The sequence below is a fragment of the Lissotriton vulgaris genome, chromosome 12 (genome assembly GCF_964263255.1).
Source record: "Lissotriton vulgaris chromosome 12, aLisVul1.2, whole genome shotgun sequence".
Taxonomy (NCBI): domain Eukaryota; kingdom Metazoa; phylum Chordata; class Amphibia; order Caudata; family Salamandridae; genus Lissotriton; species Lissotriton vulgaris.
The window spans coordinates 235,425,777-235,442,996 of NC_141700.1; positions in this window are offsets into that span (position 1 = coordinate 235,425,777).

Sequence of the window (17,220 nt, forward strand, 5' to 3'; positions counted from 1 at the left end):
TTTTTAATTAGTGGTATGTATTTTAGTGTGTATTTTAAATGTATGTGATGTATTTTTTTGTATAACTATTGTTTATGTTTTTTAATATATGTGTTACATATTTAGTAGCTATACATTTTATTTTAATTACATTTTGCGTTGTTTAGTTCTGTAGCCGATTGTGGGTTTATAGGGGAATAGGGTGGGAAGTAATTTATTATAATAAATTAATGAATATATTTATTTATTAATATGTTTTTAATTGAGATTTTATAATGATAATTTTGTTTTGAATTTTTTCGGGGGAAAATTTTAGGTGCGGGTTGTGGCTTTTATAGGGGTAAAGGGTGGGAAGTAATTTCTTTTTAATGAATAAATAATTCGTTGTTAATTAATATTAATTAATTAATTGGCAATTAATCATTGTAATTGTGTAATTAATTGTCGGTGCAAGTTGTGGGATTGATAGAGGAAAAGGGTGGAAAGTAATTTATTTTTAATTAATTAATAATTAGTTGTTAATTAATATTAATTAATTGACAATTAAATATGGAAATTGTGTAATTAATTTTAGCTGCGGGTTGAGGGGTTTTTAGAGGTAAAGGGTGGGAAGTAATCTATTTTTAATTAATAATTAGTTGATAATTAAAGTTAATGAATTAATTAATAATTAAGTAGTAATTGTTTAATTATTTTTGGGTGTGTGGGTTTTGGGTTTATAGTGGTGATGGGGGAGTAAATAATTTTACTTACTTTATAACTAGCTGTTAAATACTATTAGTTATTTAATTGAAAAGTTTTTAATTGTCTAATTAATTTTTTACAGTTTAATTTTAGGTGTTGGTGTTGGGGATTATAGGTGTAGAGGGTGGGAAGTTAATGAAACGTTATATGTTTTAATTTATTTGGTTTTTAACTAATAATATTTGTTTAATTGATAATTAATTATGTTAATTATGCAAATAAATATTGTATTATTTTTTATGTGAGTTATATGTTGTTATAAGGGTAGGAAGTAAATAGATTACATTTATGTAATAATTAAGAAATAATTAATGTTATTATTAATAAGGAATTTCAAAATAAAAATATGTATTTGTTTGAAAAAAAAAATGTATGCACTCCTTCAAATCAAAGATGAACTCCACACTGTCAAAAAGATGATTGCTAGACAACCAATGCACTTCAGACCTGCAAACACGTATAGACCAAGCAACCCCCCAATTCACCTTTCACACACCACCAAGTATAATCGCCTCTCCTGGAACTCCATTCCAGCCCCCAATCTCCCTTCCGGCCCAATACGAAGCACCAATCCATTCTCAGAGAATGATACCCGCTCCCTCCTACTCTCCTATAGTCCCCCTTTCATCACCCCCATTGCTGCAACTCACACGGCCATCCGGGCTATTACCCCCAACCCACACAGATCCACCTCTCACAACAATAGAGGAATAATTGACAATAATCTTAGAATAATCACACTCACACTGGATCCCACCCCTTCCTTCATTACACCCCGTCTTAAATGCACCCTTCTGAACTGTAGATCGGCCGCCAGACACGCTGTAGATGTCGCTGACCTCATCATCTCTCAGGAGCTTGACTTGCTTGTGCTAACATAGACGTGGCTCACTGAATCCTCCTCACCCCTCTTGGACATTCTGGTACCTCCAAACTACGACATCATCAGACTTGATAGAAGTGAAAAAACTGGGGGAGGAATAGCATGCATACACAGGAGCACCATCTCAGTAAACAGAGGCTTATCCCCCACATTCTCCTCTTGTGAATGCATGTGCATTGACATCACCAGTAATGGTACGCCAGTATGCTCCCTGCACATCATATATCATCCACCTCGGGATAACCTAAGCTTCACTGTACACTTTATGGACATGGTCACAATGACCACCGGACGTCAAAACACTCAAATTTTCCTAGGCCACTTCAATCTCCATTGGAACGACATCAATGATTCAATGGTCAACAGACTCAAAAACTTCATTGGCGCGCTTGACCTCACCCAAATCTGCAACAGCCCCACACACAACAAAGGTGCAATCTTGGACTTAATATTTTCCAAAAGCAACTCCATCTAGCTTGATTCAATCCTTCCTTGTGATTGGTCAGACCACCACATCATTACTTTCTTCATCAAGGAAACCGTGAAACTTAACACAACCCAATCCACTAAACCAAAGATTTGGAAAAGAGACTTGGAAAAACTCAAGCCCAACACTTTGCCCCTCCACTCTCATAAATTACTCCATCCTCCAGAGGGCCTCTCCTCGGTACAGGACCTCACCAACCACTACCTTAACTCAATGTCTATGGTTATCAATGAGGCTGCTCCTTTGCAACTAAAGAGGGTTTTCATCAAAAAACTCCAAACCCTGGTTCAACGAACTGCTGAACAATGACAGACGCGCACTTAGAACTACTGAACGCATTTGGAGATCAGTCCCATCTTCCAAGCACCTTAAAATTCTAAGAAATAAGAGAAAGGACTATTACAGAAAGATCAAATGCACCAAAGCCGAATTTTTCTCTCACCAATTAGATCAAGCGAGAAATCGTCCCCAAAAACTTTTTGACTTAATCAAATCCCAATCTAAGGATGAACCTAAACAACTACAAAATACAGCGCGCACCCAACCCACGTGCAATGAATTCTCTGATTTCTGTAATCTAAAATCCGAAAATATCAAGAGAGATCTTCTCAATGACCTTACAGGCTTACAGTCTTGCACTCACTCCAAAATTCCTCCCTCTCTTCCAACTCCGCCACAACAAGCATACCTAAAAATTAAACAAAAAAACGAGGCAGCCTGGTCCTCCTTCTATACCTACACTGAAGAAGCATTAGGCAAGATTCTTAGCACCCTTAAGCAGGCTAATCATACTTACGATCCTCTCCCCGCTAACGCAGTTAAAGATCTAACCCCTGTGATCCTACCGCTCTGGACTAGGATCATCAATAGTTCTCTGCATCAAGGCTGCATCCCTGACACCCTCAAAATTGGTTACGTGTCACCCATACTAAAAAAAAACACAGCTGACCCGATGGACCTTAACAGCTATCGCCCTATTTCTAACAGCCCTACCCTTGCCAAACTCTTGGAAAAATGTGTACTCCAACAACTGACTAAACACATTGACCACTTCGACCTCCTTGACAATCACCAATCGGGCTTTAGAGAAGGGCATAGCACCGAATCAGCCATGACTCACATTATTGACGACGCCTTACAAATACTCGATCGGAATGGATCATGCCTGCTCATCTTATTAGACCTCTCCTCAGCCTTCGATACGGTCAAACACGAAAACCTGATTTACCTCCTGAATCTCAGAATGGGCCTCTCAGGCTCATTACTCAACTCGTTTACCTCCTTTCTTCAAAACCGGAACCAAAAATTCAAAGTCAATAACTCCTTACCCAAACCGGTACCAGTAACTCTGGGAGTCCAACAAGGGTCCGCACTATCCCCTACACTTTTCAATCTATTTATGGAACCTCTTACTGTCTTGTTGCAAGCATCCAACGTCCAATTTCACATGTACGCAGACGATACACAACTTTACCTGAAGATTCATACTCCAGAAGACATCAAACTACTTAACAAAACGCTGCTGAACACCCAAGCATGGCTAGCTGAGAACCATCTCAAGCTTAACGCACTCAAAACGGAATTCCTACTTATAGCTCCACCCTCCAAAATACCCCTCCTTCAGGATTGGTTCTAACACCTCACGGCATTCAACGTTCAACCAACAATCATTGACTCAGTAAAATCACTGGGCATAACCCTTGATTGCAACCTCAACATGCATAAACATATTGGCAACGCAACAAAGGGAGCAAATCTCCAGATTAATATTCTAAAGAAGCTTAAACCCTTCCTACCAAAAAACGACTTCAGAATCGAGTACGGAAGTGTCTCTCTTTGCGGACTCCCCCAAGCAACAACAGCACCACTAAGAGCCACCATCAATGCTGCAGCTAGACTCATCACGGGCTCAAAAAAAAGGTCCCACATCTTCCTGGAATTAAAAGCCTTGAATTGGCTACCATGGGAAGCCAGAATTCACCTAAAAATAGCATGCATGACTCACAAAGCCATTCACCACAAGACACCCAGTTATCTCTCTCAGAAATTGACTATCTCTGGAAGTAAGAGATCCACAAGAAGTGCAGAAAACGTATTACTGAATCCACACAGATTAAATAAGTCGAAAACTTATAAACGCTCCATCTCAGGGATGGCTCCTAGGATCTGAAATGTACTACCCCCTGAAACCAGACTTATCACATCTATTTCATTGTTCGAAAAGGAAGTAAAGGCGATTCTCATGAAAAAGTCATATGATCATCACCTAAAGATAACATGACTTTTATGGGTGCAAACAGACAACCCTCTTTCACAGATGCTCACTCGGCCCGCGCCCCTCTCTTTGTTTTATTTTGCACAATGTGTTTTTCATATTTGATCTACCTCATTTGCTTGATGTATGTTTGCACAGTACTTAGACGTATATTGGTTTTGACTCGTTTTGTTTTTTGATATATTTTTTGCTTCACTGCCTGTAAAGCGCTCTGATATCCGCAAGGGTCTGGTCCGCGCTCTATAAAACTTTCAAAATAAATAAATAAATAAATAAATTTAATTTAATATATTATTTGTAGGTATTTGTGATATGTATTTGACATTATAATACGATTTTTTATTTAACATTTTTAATATTCATTATATTTTAATTTTGGTGAGATATTTTGTTTGTTTTTAATTCTGAACTGACTAGAGTGAGAATAGTAAATTTTACCCCTCTGCAATCCAACACTTTCCCTATTGATGCACTGACTGGAGTGGGAATAGTACATTTTATCCCTCCGCTATTCAACACTTTCCCTACTGTTACACTCACTGGAGTGGGAATAGTACATTTTATCACTCCGCTATCCAACATAGTGCGGACCCTTGTTGAACTCCCAGAGTTACTGTCCAACTAGGCCACCAGGTACCTCCAGTAAGCGCCACAGAGCTACGTTGCAGAGAGGTGTAAAATGGCATGGCCTGGGCCACCTCTCTGCAACGTAGCCCTGTGGCGCTTACTGGAGTTACCTGGTGGGCTAGTTGGCCCCCAGGGGCCCCCAGTATTGAAGGGGAATTAATTCCCCAACTTAAAACTCGCCACAGGGTGCCTTTGCAGAGTGTTGCTGGAGGGGGCGGGCCTATGGTACAACCGGGTGTATTTATTTATTTTTTCTTTTATAAGAAGGGGACTGTGTGGACCCCCTTCCTTTTCTATTTTATGGGCCCTGGGGACCCCATCCCCCAGGGCCTGACCCCTTTTAAAAAAAAAAAATTTATGGAAGGGGCCGTGTGGCCCCCCCTCCCGAGGCCATATTTGGCCCCGGGACCCCATCCCCTGGGTCATGGCCATTGTTTTGTTTTTTTTATTATTTGGAGGGGGGCTGCGTGGCCCCCTACTCAGACCATTTATGGCCCCGGGGACCCTCTCCCCGGAGCCGGCTTTTGCGTTTAAAAAAAATATATATATATTATGGGGGAGGGGGGTTGGGTGGCCCCCCTCCCTGGCCTCTTTTGGCCCCAGGGACCCCATCCTCCGGTGCCTGGCTACTTCTTTGGGGACCGTGGGGGGGTCCCCAATTCCCCCACGGTCCCACAGGCTGCGGGAGCCGGCATTGCTTTTTCACACGGGAGCTGTACGATGCATCTCCCCGGTGGAAAAGCAATCTGTTTTGGTTTTTGGAAGAGAGAGCAGGTTTCCCTGCTCTCTCTTCCAAAAATCAAACCATAGTTTGCTATGACAGGGCGGGGGCCACACGTCTGACGCCCTGCCATAGCAAAAAGCAGTGTCCCGGGGGAGGGCACCCCAGGACCCTGCAAGAGCTGGCCCTGGGGGGTGGCGGTTCCCAGGGCCTTCACAGGCTCCAAGAGGGGGCCGCACAGCCCCCCTCCCAACATTGAGACTGAAGGACTGGGTTCTTTAAGACCCAGCGGTGCCAGGGCACAACACCTGAAACCTTCGTGGGTAACCTGCTCCGGCGTACGAATCACAGAGACACGGGACACTTCCTTCGACGTCAAAGATTCAAGGTTTATTCGCTGCAGGGAACACAGATGTCACGACAAGTACACCACGTGCAACTTGGGGAGACTGCTTCAAATTGGTTCTGTGGATCGCTCCTTTTATACAGTTTTTACCCATAGGACAACATGGTACACAAAAGTTTACAACCCGGTTCCCATCATTATCCCCCAGAGGGGTCGCTTTGGTCACTTTGAAACACATGAGGTCCGGAACATAAGTGCGGAAACATTTGGCGGTTCCCAACTGTAAAAACCCATCTTCCCACCATTAGCGAATTCCAATCAGCAGTAAAACAGATCGAAATAGGAACAAGGACAGGTGTAGAGGAAGACGGAGACAGTGGGGAGATCGGAAAGGGTGTAAAAGGGGAGGTATCAGGAAACACGAGATACAGGCATCAAAGGGACGTGCCTAATGAGATGCACGGCTGAGACAATAAGTCCGTGCGGCAAGATGAGCCTCGAGCGGCGCCATCTGCCTTACAGTAGCAACCCCCTCGTCATAAAGACACTCACAAAGAACATGTGTCTTCCGCAAATATCTTGGGAGTCCCAGGGTCGCGAAGCGGACAACGTCCGTTCGCTGGCTACTTGAGGGCAAGAGACAAAATGGATGCCGTATCTAAGATGGAACCCGTGGGTACAGATGAAAAGCCCACATAACAAACGAACGGTTTAAGTTAGCACAGCGAAACTGCGCATACTTACTAAACTCGTCATTTGCGGTTCATAGATACCAGACTCGACTATATTCGTACGAGTCGAAAAAACACCACTTACAATTGTCACGGAACCTCAGACGCTCCTTTTGCCCTCATGTAGGCAAGCACTAGTCGGAATCATATTCGATATTCATCAAACCATCGAGATGTTGCTGTAGCATAGCTCTGTCCAACCGAGTCCCCTTGGTAACAGGTGGTTGTCTCATACACGTTGTAGCACAGAGGCCACATAAGGCAGGACCACACTGCACACAAAGGCAACACGTGAACAGGAACACCACAACGACTCCGATGATCATCAGAATCTTCCAACCCCAAGTCGACATCAGGCCCCAAAACCATCCAAGTAGCGTCCAATCCCCTACATCCACGTGTATGGATTCGGAGATCTTATGCAACCTCGAGATGGCTTGATAGACAGTAGGAGCATTATCTGGAATGAAAATGCAGCAGCTCGAATGGATCACCTTACATACCCCACCTCGATCTGCTAAGATGACATCTAAAACCATACGGTTTTGTAACGTCATAAGTCTCTCCGCCTGAAGTTCTGTGGTGATATTACCAAGGGCACTGGCAGTAATATTAGCTGTCGATTCTACCACTCGAGTCAACTGTCTCAGGTTCCTACTATTGACCATAGGTCCCCAAAACGGGAGGAAACCCTTGAAAAAGTCTCCTGCCTCTTGACCGGCAGTATCCTCTTCGCTAATTACGCCTCGCACAACTCTAGTCTTATGATAATCGGCATCTACAGTGAACGTCGGAGGCAACAAATTTGCAATGAAGCATGAGCCCATGAAGTCAGCGGGCAACCATGTGTATGCACGATCGTAGCAGATAAAGTATGTACCCTTGGCAGCCAGAAACACAGGGGACGAGAACATCGGCAGAATGTAATTTTCAGTGCAAGCACTTGCTCCAAGTCGGGCTTGCGATCTTCGGCCACGACCCATGAGACAAAAATTACCAGTGTGGGGTACGACCCATATCGGAGGCGAGCTTTTAAGCTGCTTTTCACTAGTGAACGCACTATATTCACCTCTACTTAGGACCCTATAGGCTTGTATCTCTTCTTCAGGAATAAGCGAGGGATCATAGATATCACTATCTAAATCCTCTATTGCTATCGACAAAGGTTTTTGATACGAGGTAGGACCAGAGTAGGGGGAACGTGGTTCTCGAATGGGGTGGAAACCCAGTGCGCTTCGAAACATTGTTTGAAATGCTCGAGCTGACCCTTGGGAACTATAGGGTAACACCAGATATGGAATTCCCTTATCCGTAGTATGTGGCATCAACCCACACACCCAACAATTAGTAGTGTTAACCACTAACTGATGCTGATGGAGGAGCTGAATAAAGGAATTGTTGCGGAATTCTACACGTCTAGCCTGCTCGTGTTCGGGTAACATATGAAAGGAATGAGGAGAAACAGTAGAGGTAAGATTAGGGTCAGGAGTAGGAGTAGGTGTAGCAGGTAAGAGGTAAGACATTGTGTAATACACCCCACCCGCCAATAATGCAGAAGCAGTCAAGAACAATACAAACAGTTGGAATATAAAACATTTGGTACGACTGAGTTGCTGTAGCTTGAATCTGTGGACTTGAGCTCCCTCCAAATCATTCAGCTTCGAGAATGCCATTCCCTATGACCGTCCGCAACGTTTCTTGACGCACTTCGTTCTGTGCAGTAATAGTCAATCCCTAGGAGTTCCCAGGAACCGACGGCCTTTAACCTAGCGTCAAGACCTACTATCCAGAAGGAAGTACGCGCGCGGCCCTACGGCCTTTAATGCACAATATGTATGTATGCAAAAACAAAGTCTCTCAGCTGTAAAAGCAAAAGTATAAGGAATGAAGCTCAATATATATATACAAAAATAATTACAGTAATACGAAAGTTCAAAACTGATCACGGAAAACGGGGTAATGCAATTGTCAATTCAGCAAAGCAAGATCTTTTATTTGTCCTTAGTGCGAGATCGCAAAAAGTATCGGGTTTTCCCAGGACGTGTCTGCTCGTCAAACAAAGGATCCGTTGAAGAGACAGCGTCCTGCTGATCAGTTGAGTGTTCTGGTCTTGAGTCTTTCGATGCTAAATGTTCAACAGTGTCTTTCTGCTGCGCTGAGGGTTCTTCAACAAGCTGTGCGTCGCTAAAAGGCACAAACGCCGGCAATGTTTCTGTTTCAGATGACGCAATGCCTTTCCTTACCCACGGGTCTGCTGGCAAAGGGATGGGGACTCTTTTGGTATGGGTGGCATGCACCCAATTCTTACGTCCCTCGAGACGAACGGCAGTCCTCGTGGCCAGGAGCACTTGATAGGGTCCGGTAAACCTCGGGTCCAGGTTATTTTTGCGTGAAAAGTTTCTCGTCACCACCCAGTCTCCCGGCTGGAGCTGGTGGCCTGGACCCTCCGTCTGTGTCGGCAATGCGTCGTAAACCTGTTGGTGAATTAACCTCAGTTTAGCAGTCAAGTCATGTAGATAATCGATCAACATTGGGTACTCAAGATCAGAAAACATTCCTGGCCTAGGAACCCCCCACACATTCGCAGGACGGCCGAACACTATTTCATAGGGACTAAGGCCTACTCGGGAGTGTACAGTCGCCCTAGTTGACAGTAATGCTAAAGGTAAAGCGTCAGGCCACGAAAGACCAGTCGTAGCCTGAATCTTCGCTAACTTTAGTTTAAGGGTGCCGTTGTACCCTTCAACCAATCCAGCTGACTGGGGATGATTGGCGCTGTGGAATTTCTGATTAATTCCAAGGCCCTTACACACACTCTTCATCACACTTCCAACAAACTCACTTCCGTTATCTGACCACACGACTCTAGGCATTCCATACCGAGGAAAGTATTCCTTCAGTAGGATTTTCGCAGTAGACAAAGCAGTATTGTCTTTGAGAGGATAGGCCTCGATCCATCGGGAGAATGCGCAAACCACAACTAGAACGTATTTCAGGTTATTGCATCGCTCCATATGGATGAAGTCCAATTGAATTACCTCAAAGGGATACGAAGGGGGAGCAAAACTGCCAGGAGGAGTTGGGGTTCCTTTGCCAGGATTGTACATCATACACACCATACAGTTCTTCACCAGACGTTCAGCACATTTCGTAATGCCATCATTCTTCCACACCGGAGATAGCAACTTGCAAATACCTTTCGCGCTGATATGTGCTAACCCATGTGCCATTGTCACAACGGCCAGCACATACGCATCAGGCAACATCCATCTTTTCTGATCAGTCAAATCAATCCAACAACCATTCGCATCCAACTTTCCCGTACTTTCTTTCCACTTCATCTTTTCAGTCTCGGTGGCCTCATTCTGAATTGTTTTCACACTCTCGATAGTGTCCTCACACATACTCGATTCTGTAGGCCACCTAACCGAACTCGTCACATACATCCGAGTGCTAAGGTTCCGGGCAGTCTCCTTAGCAGTCTCATCCGCAAACGCATTACCACGACCAACATCATCCGTCACCTTACGATGCGCACTACATTTGACAATCGCTACTTGCGTAGGCAGCGTCAGTGCATCCAAAAGGTCATTCACAAGCTGGCCATGCTGAATCTTCGTACCGTGCGACGTCAAGAAACCTCTCTCTCTCCACAATCGTCCAAAGCTGTGAGCAACTCCAAACGCGTACTGGCTGTCAGTAAACACATTCACACGTTTCCCTTTCGCTAACACACATGCTCTAGTAAGAGCAATCAATTCTACAGCTTGGGCAGAATTTTGATTCAACCTTGCAGTCTCAACAACAGTGTTCAATGTTACAACAGCATAAGCAGTAGTCACATCGCCATTCGGCAACTTAAAACATGATCCATCCACATACAAGGTACCATCCGGATCTTCCAATGGGGTGTTTTTAAGGTCCACCCGACCTTTTGTTTCCTCTTCAGTCCTCAAGTAGCAATCATGTTCTGCTACTTCATCTGACTCTGTGCTAATTGGTAACAAAGTTGCCGGGTTCAGAACGTTACAACGTTTTATCTGAATGTGGCTTGCCAAGAGCGTCAACTCGTACCCAGACAACCTCGCACTCGTCAAGTGCTGAGTTTTCGTTCGATTCAAAAGAGTATCGACTGCATGCGGAACCATCACGTAAGCATATTATCCATGACCAATCCTGCAGATTGTCGGATGGAGACCGCAGCTGCCGCTGTTGCTCGTAAACAACTCGGCAATGCTCTAGCTACTGGGTCCAAGGTCGAGGAAAAATATGCACATGGACGTTGCTTACCACCAAAAGGTTGCGTTAAGACACTCAAAGCACAACCTTCTCTCTCGTGAACATATAATGTAAACGGCTTACTGTAGTCAGGGGTACCTAACACAGGAGCCGAACACAATGAATCACGCAGTTCAGAAAAACTTTTCTGACATTCTTCCGTCCATGGTAAAGGAGTTGAAACATCCTTGCACGTAAGAGCCACCAATGGTTTCGCTAGCAATGAAAAATTAGGAATCCATTGCCTGCAGTACGACGTGATACCTAGAAAGGCACGCACATCTCTTTGGGTTTTTGGCACAGCCATTCGCGCAATCGCTGCAATTCTCTCTGGGGTCAATCTCCTTCCCTCCTTTGACAATAAGTGACCTAGATAGGTTACTTCTTGACAACAATATTGGAGTTTAGAAGGTGACACCTTGTGATTTAACTCACAGAGATGTTGCAGCAACGACACCGTAGCAATTTTGCAAATGTCCCGAGTATCAGCAGCCACCAATAAGTCGTCGACGTATTGGATCAAGGCCGCACCGACCGGCAACCTAAACGCATCCAGTTGACCCTTCAAGGCTTGGCTGTAAATAGATGGACTTTCACAGTAGCCCTGAGGAGCGCGTTTGAACCGGAAGCTACGTCCACCGAGAGAGAAACCGAAAAGGTCCCTGCTCTCCTCGGCAATCGGGATGCTGAAAAACGCATTTTTCAAGTCAATCACCGAAAACCATGATGCAGAAGCTGGAATCAGAGTCAGTAGCGCCGTGATGTCAGGCACAACGGGAAATTGAGGAACCACAATTTTATTCACCTCCCGTAAATCGATAACAAAACGATAAACAGGCGGTTTTGAAGGATCTGTACGTTTAAGAATGGGCAGCACAGGGCTGTTGCACACGTTTCCCCGAGTCTCTTCGATAACATCTTTCTCAATCAGATCATAAATAATCGCTAACAGTGCTCGCTCACCATCAAGGGAGATACGATATTGGGGAATACGTGGCAGTCGCACATTAGATTTCAACTGAACAACATAAGGGGAGATATCAAGTAGGCCCACGTCATTTGGACCCGTTGCCCACAAAGACGCAGGAAGAGAACTCAATTCCGGTGGAAGCTTATCGAGAGACAAATACATAGGAGAGACAACCCTCTCTCCTAACGTAAGCTTTACACCCGCAGGAGAACAATACAAAGTTGCGTACAAACGTTTAAGCAAATCCAGGCCCAAAAGATTTTCACCACAACCCGTAGTCAAAATCAACGGAGCTTCTAGCTCACGTGGCCCAATTTTAAGGGGCAAAGGGCGTGAAACTGGATTGCTAACTGGGGCGCCAGAGAATCCAACGGAGACATTTGTTAAGCCAGACAAAGGTGCGCCAGGGAGTTTCGAATGCATGATAGAACTTTTCGCTGCACCAGTGTCCAACAGAAAAGGCTCAACGACGCCCGATGTAGCAACTGCGACGTAAGGCCCTCTCTGATCAACCGGAACTGATACCACTCCCTCTCCTTGTCTTTGGCTGTCCTAGTAATTACTGTCGTCAGTTCCCTGATCGACGTAATAATCGTCTACATTGTACTGCGCAGATCGTCCTTGCGATGATCCACGTTGATCGAAACAATTATTAGAATTAGACGAGTTATCTGAGCGATCATTCTGAGCACCACGACCTCTACCACGTGACGCCTGCTGCGAACCACCACAACCTCCTCTAGATGAGTTACCATTGTTACGTTCATTCAAAACAGGGCAATTGAATTTAATGTGTCCCTCCTGTCTACAATAGGCACATTGATTGTACCCTAACGAGGATCTCTGGGAAGAGGAGTCATTACGAGTTTGGGATCTGTTCGATTGTGGCTGTGATCTATTCTGTTGCAAATTATTCTGATTCGACCGTGGAGGATACGCTTGCTGAAGCAACACTTTAGTTTTGAGCTCTTTCGTCTTTTTATCAGCACGGTCGTTCTCTTCTCTCTCCCTATTCTCATAGTATTGTGCCGTAGCCAATATCTGAGCCGAAGTAGAGACGGCCCATGCACTTTCCGAATTCTTTAATTTATTGCTCAAATCGGGCAATAAATTCGAAACAAATTTATCCACAAACAATCTCTGACCACCCTCGGTACCCATATCCTGTCCACTATGGTCAATGAATGCTTCCTCGAACCTCGTAAAGAAGTCGGAAACACTCTCATCTTTTTTCTGCTTACAGGCTGACAATTTGTCCCAGTTTACCCTCATAGCTGGCATAAGCGTTTTCATTAATGTTATTATTCGTTGAGGAAGAGCAGTAATCAACTGGTCGGGTTTAGTAGCAACCACTTGTCCGGCATCTGCCGCTACAATGGCAGCCCAATCACCGCCTAATTCAGTCGGATGATTTTCCTGCCGAATCTTAGCCCATACCGGTTGCGGCACGACATTGCCGAACAACATATCGATATCGGCAAGATTCATTACCGTAGCATCTACGAGCTGCGATAATTCCTTATAATACCCTGTAGGATTTTTGCGTGGATCAGGCAAAGATTGCTTCACCTGCAGCACTTCCGAGCGTTTCCATGGGAGATGTATCCACACTTTCTGGAAATGCGCCAATACCGGGGGTTGAGCATTAGGATCAGCTGGTATCCAAACCGGCGGAACTTCACGCATAGGATATTGGCCAGACTCGTCTGGTTGTTTTTCAATATCCTCAACGAACAATGCATGAGGGATTGGAGCGGGACGAAAAGATAGCAACCGCTCAACAGCACGTCGAACGTTGGTATCCACTATCAGCCCATTTGCGAACTGAAGCTGAAGATCAGACAGAGCGGTGAGCACCTCGTCAGGCGCATCGGCCGCTATTTGATCATAAAGGAACTTGCACATTTCATTAAACACATATCTCTGGGTTGGTATATTGAATTGACAAAATGTATCGAGGACAACACGGGGTGGACACCTAAGAGGGTTTACCATCCAACCCATCGCCATATTATATAGCGCAACGCGTTCTCTGTTTCCAGGAAGCTGACTACGTCTCTGAGGACCATCAGAACCAGCGGACCCATGAACAGGTCCGAGCGAATGAAAGAAGCTAGCCGCAAGAGGAGAATTGCCACTACGAGTAGAGGGAGAAGCATAGGACACAGGACTAACAAGAGAAGGAGTAGAAACAGTAGCAACAGCAGGGGCTAACAAAACAGGAGCAGTAGCAGGAGCAGTAGCGGGAGCAGGAGTATGTGGAAGCGGAGGAGCAGTAGGGATAGAAACAGGCAAAGGAGCAGGAACAGTCGGAAGAACGGGTGCAGGTTGAGGAACAGGCGGAGGAGGAATAGGTGGAAGAATAGGTACGGCAGGGACCACAGGAGCTGCGGTACCCTGTACGTACGGAGGTGGTGACTTCATGAGATAAGACATTAAAGGATCCTCAACTGACTCATCCTTCGTTTCCGACTCCGTAGGCAAAGCGGGGTAACATTTATCTACAGTCATACGTTGTAGTCTATCAAACACTTCCTTATCCTTAACCTCCTTATCACGCTGAAATTGCTCTGCTTTCTTCACTATGGTAGCAACATTATCTCGCTGATTACGTTTAGTCTGTCTGATTTCTTTCTGTCGGGCTTCTTTGCGCCACAACCGAAAGGCATCAAACATGGCCGGCCTTGACTTTCTTTCGAACAATTTAATCTCTAGATTATCTAAGATCGGGGCCTCGAAGCTACCATGAGGTGGCCAACGAAGGTCGCCGTCCTTTTTCGTGTATTTAATCCAGTAATCGTTAAAGGTAATTGGGCCTAGCCCATGCTTACTATAGAGCTCATAAGTGGGAGTTCCAACCGGAGGTATCGGACACGAGTCCTCCAGTCGGGAATCCGTACCACAAGGTCTGAAACAACTAAACAAAGTACTGCGACCAGGCATCTTGCACACTAGCCGAGTTTCACAAACTTCAAGGGTTACGGGATTTACCAAGTCCCAGCAAAGAACAAAACCCTCGGTTTTTGGCGGCTGCAGTCGTCAAACAACACAACAAAGTACGCTAGCAAAGTGTCACCGACAAAAACACTCACACAGCGTTAACAACAAAAAACACTCGCTAAAGTGTCAACAACCAAGAACTCAGGGAGCGACCCACAAATACTTAACTCAAAAATCGATGGCGTCACCTGGAAGGCCCGTCAATCGTCTCGCTATACCAAAGTCTACGCCAGGCGCCAAAACAGGTCTACAGTCAGGGCAGCAGTCCGTCGCAGCCGTCCGGAGGCGGGAATCTTCGCGGGAAAAGTCTTCGGGCCACTTATTTCGACAACAGGATCGATGAAGCGGAGTGCACCTTCCCTCGGAGATTTCACACGAAGTTCCTCACGATCGTCGGGCTTGGACCGGTACCACTGATGCAGCCCCACGTTGGGCGCCAACTGAAGGACTGGGTTCTTTAAGACCCAGCGGTGCCAGGGCACAACACCTGAAACCTTCGTGGGTAACCTGCTCCGGCGTACGAATCACAGAGACACGGGACACTTCCTTCGACGTCAAAGATTCAAGGTTTATTCGCTGCAGGGAACACAGATGTCACGACAAGTACACCACGTGCAACTTGGGGAGACTGCTTCAAATTGGTTCTGTGGATCGCTCCTTTTATACAGTTTTTACCCATAGGACAACATGGTACACAAAAGTTTACAACCCGGTTCCCATCATTATCCCCCAGAGGGGTCGCTTTGGTCACTTTGAAACACATGAGGTCCGGAACATAAGTGCGGAAACATTTGGCGGTTCCCAACTGTAAAAACCCATCTTCCCACCATTAGCGAATTCCAATCAGCAGTAAAACAGATCGAAATAGGAACAAGGACAGGTGTAGAGGAAGACGGAGACAGTGGGGAGATCGGAAAGGGTGTAAAAGGGGAGGTATCAGGAAACACGAGATACAGGCATCAAAGGGACGTGCCTAATGAGATGCACGGCTGAGACAATAAGTCCGTGCGGCAAGATGAGCATCGAGCGGCGCCATCTGCCTTACAGTAGCAACCCCCTCGTCATAAAGACACTCACAAAGAACATGTGTCTTCCGCAAATATCTTGGGAGTCCCAGGGTCGCGAAGCGGACAACGTCCGTTCGCTGGCTACTTGAGGGCAAGAGACAAAATGGATGCCGTATCTAAGATGGAACCCGTGGGTACAGATGAAAAGCCCACATAACAAACGAACGGTTTAAGTTAGCACAGCGAAACTGCGCATACTTACTAAACTCGTCATTTGCGGTTCATAGATACCAGACTCGACTATATTCGTACGAGTCGAAAAAACACCACTTACAATTGTCACGGAACCTCAAGAAAGCCCCGTGGGTGGTGGTCCTCGGGGCTTGGGGGTCCGTTACGGACCGCCACATTTAAATATTAGTGCCCCGGGGAGGTGGCGGACCCCGGGGCTTGGGGGGTGTGTGAGCCCCCCACACAGGTGTCTGTACTTTTTAAAAAAGCCCCGGGGTGGCAATCCCCAGGGCAGCGGGGGGCCTTGCGGCCCCGCTAATTGACGAATAAAAGCCCCATTTACAAAACAAGCCCCAGGGTGAGGCAGTCCCCGGGGCTGCGGGGGGGCCGTGTGACCCCGCAAATATTGTTGCAAAGCCGGGGGTGGGGGTCCCCGGGGCAGTGAGGGGGGATTGGGGCGCCCCACACAACTTTTTTTTACTGCCCCCGGGACCTGGCCCACCCAGGGGCTTCAATTAAATGAACCACGGGAGACTGTGCTTCATTTTAAAAAAAAATTATTTTCTCGCCCGGATTCACGCAACCAGCGCGAATTCGGACAATTTTTTAATGCTTTTTTGGGCCCTGGGGGTCCTTGTGGGACCCCCCTGAGTAGGTCTTGGGGGTCGGGTGTTTCTACCCTGCCCCCTTTTCTTTTTTTGTGCCTTTGTTTTTCTGTTTTCTTGTACCTCGATTCTACCGAGGCACAAGATGGCTGCCAACAGTTCCTGGTTTGGAGTGTTGACAGCCAATTAGAATGCAGCTCGTGATCGGCAGGGTGCGCGGATCCTCCATGTCTCTATATAAGGATATTTTTATTTTTTGATTTTCTCAGCCACTACTGAACGGATTTACACCGAAAAAGAGTGCTTTCTGAACCAAGCACTACTTTTCTACCAAAT